This window comes from Arachis hypogaea, chromosome 13, assembly GCF_003086295.3.
Source record: "Arachis hypogaea cultivar Tifrunner chromosome 13, arahy.Tifrunner.gnm2.J5K5, whole genome shotgun sequence".
NCBI classification, from domain to species: domain Eukaryota; kingdom Viridiplantae; phylum Streptophyta; class Magnoliopsida; order Fabales; family Fabaceae; genus Arachis; species Arachis hypogaea.
In genome coordinates this window covers 70457802-70465933 of record NC_092048.1, presented here as the reverse complement: position 1 = coordinate 70465933, position 8132 = coordinate 70457802, and the positions used below count along the sequence as shown (strand labels likewise).

Sequence of the window (8132 nt, the reverse complement as noted above, 5' to 3'; positions counted from 1 at the left end):
TTGCACTTTCGCTACCACTTCATCGATTACATCACATCGGAGAACGAAATGCTCTTCGGGAGGATGCTTCATGGCCTCTTCTAAATTGAACTTGATAGTTTTGTCTCCAACCTCAAAAGAATATGTGCCGGTGAAGGCATCTAACTTGAATTTAGAGGTCTTGAGGAAGGGTCTACCAAGTAGAACAGAGGATGAGCTTCTATTTTCTGTTGGGGGCATTTCAAGGATGTAAAAGTCAACCGGAAAGACTAAGTCCTTGATTGCCACAAGTACATCTTCTGCTATTCCCATCACCGTGATCACACTTTTATCGGCTAAGGCAAACTTCGCCGCCGACTTCTTTAATGGAGCTAAATTCAACCGCACAAAGATAGAAAGTGGCATGATGCTTACGCAAGCTCCTAGATCATACATACAGTCATGAAAAGTACGTCCACCAATACAACAAGAAACTAAACAAGGTCTAGAGTCACCACCTTTCTTTGGAATAGGTTCCATCAAGGAAGAAATTGAACTACCCAAGGATAATGTCTCCAACTCTCGTATCCTATCCTTGTGTGTGCACAAGTCTTTCAGAAATTTTGTATACTTCAAAATTTGTTGGATAGCATCAAGAAGTGGTATGGTTACCTCAACTTTCTTGAACACTTGAAGCATGTTTAAATCGAATTCCGGCGTCTTCTTTGCTTTCTTCACCAAGAAAGGAAATGGGATAGGAATGGACTCATCCACTATAGCTTTCCTCTTGGGTTCCTTAAGGCTTACACTTTCTTCATCATGCTTTTTGACTACCTCCTCCTCTTCATGTGGAGCTTCAACAACCACTTCTTCCTCATGAATGTCTTCCATTACCCTAGGAGGTATCTCTTCTAATGTAGTCCCCGACTGTATAGTGATGACGTTGAGACCACCTTTGGGGTTTGGTTGGGGTTGGGAAGGAAGGCTAGAAGAGCTTGAGGGTTGGTTGGTATTGTTGGAGGACATGGACATCTTCGAGATCATGTCGGTAAGATTGGCTAATTAAGCGCCCATGGTATCGAATTGAGCCTTGTAGCTCTCGTCCCGTTTCTCCATAGTGGTTCTAAGCTCATCAAATTGATTGGTGGAAGATGAAGAGGATTGGTTAGATTGTTGTCTATGGTGTGGTGCTTGGTATTTGATGTAGTTGCTTTGGTTTTGGTTTTGGTGATTTTGGTTGGCTTGGTGGTTGTTGTTGTTGTGATGGTATTTAGATGAAGATTGGTTGTTGTTGTAATGAGAAGAAGAGTTGTTCCATCTTTGGTTTTGATTGCTCCCTTGTGCATTATCCCTCCACCCTTGATTTTAATTACTACCATGAGAGTAGTTATTTTGGCCTTGAGAAGGATAGGGTAGACGGTTGTTGTAATTCACATTGGCCACAACAAGAGCATGCTCCTCTAGAGTTTGATGGAATTGATCAGTGTAATGCGTGGTGCTAGAGCACAAACCACAAATTCTAGGAGGGCCTTCAAGTTGAGTGATGAGCGGATAATTTATACGCTTTTTGGCATTGTTTTTACATAGTTTTTAGTATAATTTAGTTAGTTTTTAGTATATTTTTATTAGTTTTTAATTAAAATTTACATTTCTAGACTTTACTATGAGTTTGTGTATTTTTCTGTGATTTCAGGTATTTTCTGGCTGAAATTGAGGGACTTGAGTAAAAATCAGATTCGGAGGTTGAAGAAGGACTGCAGATGTTATTGGATTCTGACCTCCCTGCACTCAAAGTGGATTTTCTAGAGCTACAGAACTCCAAATGGTGCGCTCTCAATTGCGTTAGAAAGTAGACATCCAGGGCTTTCCAGAAATATATAATAGTCCATACTTTGATTAAGGATAGATGACGTAAACGGGCGTTGAACGCCAGTTCCATGCTGCATTCTAGAGTCAAACGCCAGAAACAGGTTGCAAAGTGGAGTTAAACGCCAGAAACAGGTGACAAACTGGCATTCAACTCCAAGAGAAGCCTCTACACGTGTAAAGCTCTATGCTCAGCCCAAGCACACACCAAGTGGGCCCCAGAAGTGGATTTCTGCATCAATTACTCATTCTGTAAACCCTAGTAACTAGTTTAGTATAAATAGGACTTTTTACTATTGTATTTACATCTTCGGATCAGATCTTTGATTAGTTTTATGCTATCTTAGACTTTTAGGAGGGCTGGCCATTCGGCCATGCCTGGACCTTATCACTTATGTATTTTTTACGATAGAGTTTCTACACTCCATAGATTAAGGTATAGAGCTTTGCTGTTCCTCATAAATTAATACAAAGTACTACTGTTTTTCTATTCAATTCAACTTATTCCGCTTCTAAGATGTTCATTCGCACCCAAGAACATGATGAATGTGATGATTATGTGACGCTCATCATCATTCTCACTTATGAACGCGTGCCTGACAAACACTTCTGTTCTACATGCAAACAAGCTAGAATGAGTATCTCTTGGATATCTAATATAGGGGACCGAGTCCGAGTTATTAGTATCTTCGTGGTATAAGTTAGAACCCATGGACGGCCATTCTTGAGAATTCGGAAAGTCTAAACCTTGTCTATGGTATTCCGAGTAGGATTCAGGGATTGAATGACTGTGACGAGCTTTAAACTCGCGAGTGCTAGGCGTAGTGACAGACGCAAAAAGATAGTAAATCCTATTCCAGTATGATCGAGAACCGACAGATGATTAGCCATGCAGTGACAGCGCATTGGACCATTTTCACTGAGAGGACAGGTGGCCATTGACAACGGTGATGCCTAACATACAGCTTGCCATGGAAAGGAGTAGGACTGATTGGATGAAGACAGCAGGAAAGCAGAGGTTCAGAGGAACGAAAGCATCTCTATACGCTTATCTGAAATTCTCACCAATGATTTACATAAGTATCTCTATCCTATTTTAATTATCTTTTAGTACACCATAATCTCTTAATACATTTGAATCCGCCTGACTGAGATTTACAAGGTGACCATAGCTTGCTTCAAGCCGACAATCTCCGTGGGATCGACCCTTACTCACGTAAGGTTTATTACTTGGACGACCCAGTGCACTTGCTGGCTAGTTGTACGAAGTTGTGAAACAGAATTAAGAACATGAACGTGCGTATTAAGTTTTTAGCGCCGTTACCAAGGAAGGAATGATCATGATTTCTGCGCACCAAGTTTTTGGCGCCGTTGCCGGGGATTGTTCGAGTTTGGACAACTGACGGTTCATCTTGTTGCTCAGAGTAGGTAATTTTATTTTAATTTTAAGCTTTTTATTTCTTATTTTCGAAAAATACATATATATATATATATATATATATATATATATATATATATATTTCTTCTTTTTTCGTTTTTCCCAAATTTATTTTCGAAAAATCAAAAAAATTTATAGAATCATAAAATCAAAAATATTTGTTGTGTTTCTTGTTTGAGTCTAGAGTCAAGTTTTAAGTTTGGTGTCAATTGCATCTTTTTAATTTTCTAAAAATTATTTTCGAAAATTTCATGCATTGCATTCTTCATGATCTTCAAGTTGTTCTTGGCCAATCTTCTTGTTTGATCCCCTTATTTTCTTGTTTTGTGTCTTTACTTGTTTTTCATATGCATTTTCAATTTGTTAGTGTCTAAAGTTTGCAAATTTTTAAGTTTGGTGTCGTGCATGTTTTCTTTTCTTGAAAATTTTTCAAAAATAAGTTCTTGGTGTTCATCTTGACATTCAAAGTGTTCTTGGTGTTCATCTTTGCATTCAAAGTGTTCTTACATATTTTTCTTGTTTTGATTCATAATTTTCATGTTTTGGGTCATAATTGTGTTTTTCTCTCTCATCATTAAAAATTCAAAAATAAAAAATATCTTTTCTTTATTTATCTCAAAATTTCAAAAATTTGGATTGACTTTTTCAAAAATTTTTAAAATCTAGTTGTTTCTTATGAGTCAAATCAAAATTTCAATTTTAAAAATCTTATCTTTTTCAAAACTTTTTCAAAAATTAAATCTTCTTCAGTTTTTTTATGATTTTCGAAAATTTCAAAAAAATTATTTTCAAAATCTTTTTCTTAATTTTATTTCAAAATTTTCAAAACTTAACAAACAAGTAATGTGATTGGTTCAAAAATTTGAAGTTTGTTACTTTCTTGTTAAGAAAAGTTCAATCTTTAAATTCTAGAATCTTATCTTTTAGTTTCTTGTTGGTCAAGTAATCAATTTTAATCTTAAAAAATTAAATCTTTTTAATTATATCTTTTTAATCATATCTTTCTATCATATCTTTTTAAATCATATTTTTTCAAAAATTTGATTTTAAAATATCTTCTCTAACTTCTTATCTTCTTATCCTTTCAAAATTGATTTTCAAATCTTTTTCAACTAACTAATTGACTTTTTGTTTACTTCTTATCTTTTTCAAAACCACCTAACTACTCTTCCCTCTCTAATTTTCGAAAATACCTCCCTCTTTTTCAAAAATTCTTTTTAATTAATTAATTATTTTAAATTTTAATTTTAATTTTATTTCCCCTTTAATTTTCGAAAATCATCAACTCCTTTTCAAAAATTATTTTCGAAAACTTCTTTCTCTCATCTCCTTCTATTTATTTAATTACTTACTAACTCTTCTCTTCATCTCATATCTCTGCTCCTATCCTCACCCTTGTGTTTGGATTATCCATTCTTCTTCACTCTAATTCCCTTTCTTCTTCTACTAACAATAAGGAACCTCTTTACTGTAACATAGAGGATTCTTCTTCTTTTCTTGTTTTCTTCTCTTTCATATGAGCAGGAACAAGGAAAAAGGCATTCTTGTTGAAGCTGATCCAGAACTTGAAAGGACTCTGAAGAGAAAACTAAGAGAAGCTAAATTACAACAATCCAGAGACAACCTTACTAAAATTTTTGAACAAGAAAAGGAGATGGCAGACGCACCTAACAACAATAACGCAAGGAGGATGCTTGGTGATTATACTACACCTACTTCCAAGTTTGATGGAAGAAGCATCTCAATCCCTACCATTGGAGCAAACAATTTTGAGCTGAAACCTCAATTAGTTGCTCTAATGCAACAGAACTGCAAATTCCATAGACTTCCATCAGAAGATCCCTATCAGTTTTTAACTGAGTTCCTGCAGATCTGTAAGACTGTTAAGACTAATGGAGTAGATCCTGAAGTCTACAGGCTCATGCTTTTCCCTTTTGCTGTAAGAGACAGAGCTAGAACATGGATGGACTCACAACCTAAAGATAGCCTGAACTCTTGGGATAAGCTAGTCACAGCCTTCTTGGCTAAGTTCTTTCCTCCTCAAAAGCTGAGCAAGCTTAGAGTGGATGTTCAGACCTTCAAGCAAAAAGATGGTGAATCCCTCTATGAAGTTTGGGAAAGATACAAGCAGATGACCAAAAGGTGTCCTCCTGACATGCTTTCAGAATGGACCATTCTGGATATATTCTATTATGGTCTGTTTGAGTTCTCCAAGATATCACTGAACCATTCTACAGGTGGATCCATTCACCTAAAGAAAACGCCTGCAGAAGCTCAAGAACTTATTGACATGGTTGCAAATAATCAATTCATGTATACTTTTGAGAGAAATTTCGTGAATAATGGAACGCCTCAGAAGAAGGGAGTTCTTGAAATTGATACTCTGAATGCCATATTGGCTCAGAACAAAATGTTGACTCAGCAAGTCAACATGATTTCCCAGAGTCTGAATGGAATGCAAGCTGCATCCAACAGTACTCAAGAGGCATCTTCTGAGGAAGAAGCTTATGATCCTGAGAACCCTGCAATAGCAGAGGTGAATTACATGGGTGAACCCTATGGAAACACCTATAATCCCTCATGGAAAAATCACCCAAATCTCTCATGGAAGGATCAACAAAAGCCTCAACAAGGCTTTAATAATGGTGGAAGAAACAGGCTCAGCAATAGCAAGCCTTTTCCATCATCTTCTCAGCAACAGACAGAGAACTCTGAACAAAATACCTCTAATTTAGCAAACTTAGTCTCTGATCTGTCCAAGGCCACTCTAAGTTTCATGAGTGAAACAAGGTCTTCCATAAGAAATTTGGAGGTACAAGTGGGCCAACTGAGTAAGAAAATCACTGAAACCCCTCCTAGTACTCTCCCAAGCAATACTGAAGAGAATCCAAAAAGAGAGTGCAAGGCCATTAACATAATCAACATGGCCGAACCTAGAGAGGAAGGAGAGGACGTGAATCCCAATGAGGATGACCTCATGGGACGTCTCTCAAGCAAGAAGGAGTTCCCTATTAAGGACCCAAAGGAATCTGAGGCTCATATAGAGACCATAGAGATTCCACTAAACCTCCTTCTGCCGTTCATGAGCTCTGAAGACTATTCTTCCTCTGAAGATGATGAAGATGTAACCGAAGAGCAAGTTGCTCAATATCTAGGAGCCATCATGAAGCTGAATGCCAAGCTGTTTGGTAATGAGACTTGGGAAGGTGAACCTCCCTTGCTCATTAGTGAACTAAATACAGGGGTTCAGCAAACTTTACCTTAAAAGAAACAAGATCCTCGCAAATTCTTAATATCCTGTACCATAGGCACCATGACCTTTGAGAAAGCTCTGTGTGACCTAGGGTCAGGTATAAATCTTATGCCACTCTCTGTAATGGAGAAGCTGGGGATCATTGAGGTACAGCCTACCATATTCTCATTACAATTGGCAGACAACTTAAGAAAACAGGCTTATGGACTAGTAGAGGATGTGTTAGTAAAGGTTGAAAGCCTTTACATCCCTACTGATTTCATAATCCTAGACACTGGGAAGGATGAGGATGAATCCATCATCCTTGGAAGACCCTTCCTAGCCACAGCAAGAGCTGTCATTGATATGGACAGAGGAGAGTTAGTCCTTCAACTAAATGAGGACAACCTTGTGTCTAAAACTCAAGGACCTCCTTCTGTAACCATGGAGAGGAAGCATGAAAAACTTCTCTCACTGCAGAGTCAACCAAAGCCCCCACAGTCAAACTCTAAGTTTAGTGTTGGGAGGCCACAACCAAACTCTATGTTTGGTGTTGAACCCCCACAACCAAACTCTAAGTTTGGTGTTGGGAGGTCTCAACCTTGCTCTGATTATCTGTGAGGCTCCATGAGAGCTCACTGTTAAGCTACTGACATTAAAGAAGCGCTTGTTGGGAGGCAACCCAATGTTATTTAATCATTTTTTATTTTATTTTCTCTTTTTTATTTCATGTTTTATTAGGTTGATGATCATGTGGAGTCACAAAAACTACTGAAAAATCAAAAACAGAATGAAAAACAGCATTGAAAATAGCACACCCTGGAGGAAGGGCTTACTGGCGTTTAAACGCCAGAAAGGAGCATCTGGCTGGCGTTTAACGCCAGAACAGAGCATGAAACTGGCGTTAAATGCCAAAAACAAGCAGCAGTCTGGCGTTTAAATGCCAAGATTGCACCCAGAGGAAAGCTGGCATTAAACGCCAGAAACAAGCATCAGACTGGCGTTTAACGCCAGAAACATGCACTATTCTGGCGTTCAACGCCAGAAACATGCTATGGACTGGCGTTGAATGCCCAAAACAAGCAAGGAAGTGGCATTTAACACCAGAAACATGCTGCAGTTTGGCGTTAAATGCCAGGGTTGCATATATGGGGCGTTTTACACGTCAAAAAGGTGCAGGGATGAGAAATCCTCAAACACCTAAGGATCTGTGGACCCCACAGGATTCCCTCAGGATCTGTGGACCCCACAGGATCCCCACCTACTTCTTCTCTCCTCTTCACACCTTTCCATAACTCTCTTCCCCAAATATCCCTCACCAATCAACTCAATCACTCTTCCCCATCACCTCTTCACCAATCACATCCATCCTCTCTTTCCCAAAAACCCCACCTACCTTTAAATTCAAAATAATTTCCCTAAACCCTAAATGGCCGAACCCTAAACCCCTCCCCACTCCTATATAAACCCCTCATTCCCTCTTCATTTTCACACAACAAAACCCTCTCTTCTTCCCCTTGGCCAAAACCATCTCTCTCTCCCTCTCCTCTATTTTTCTTCTTCTACTTCTTTCTTTCTTCTTTTGCTCCGGGATGAGCAAACATTTTAAGTTTGGTGTGGTAAAAGCATAGCTTTTTA

General features: G+C 38.3%; 1 non-coding gene across 1 annotated transcript; it reads right to left on the bottom strand.

The window, feature by feature from the left end:
- Positions 1-5315: 5315 nt before the first annotated feature.
- On the bottom strand, positions 5316-5423 carry LOC112739344 (small nucleolar RNA R71). The gene has a single exon (XR_003170279.1). It is a non-coding gene; the product is annotated as a small nucleolar RNA R71 (small nucleolar RNA).
- Positions 5424-8132: the final 2709 nt, after the last annotated feature.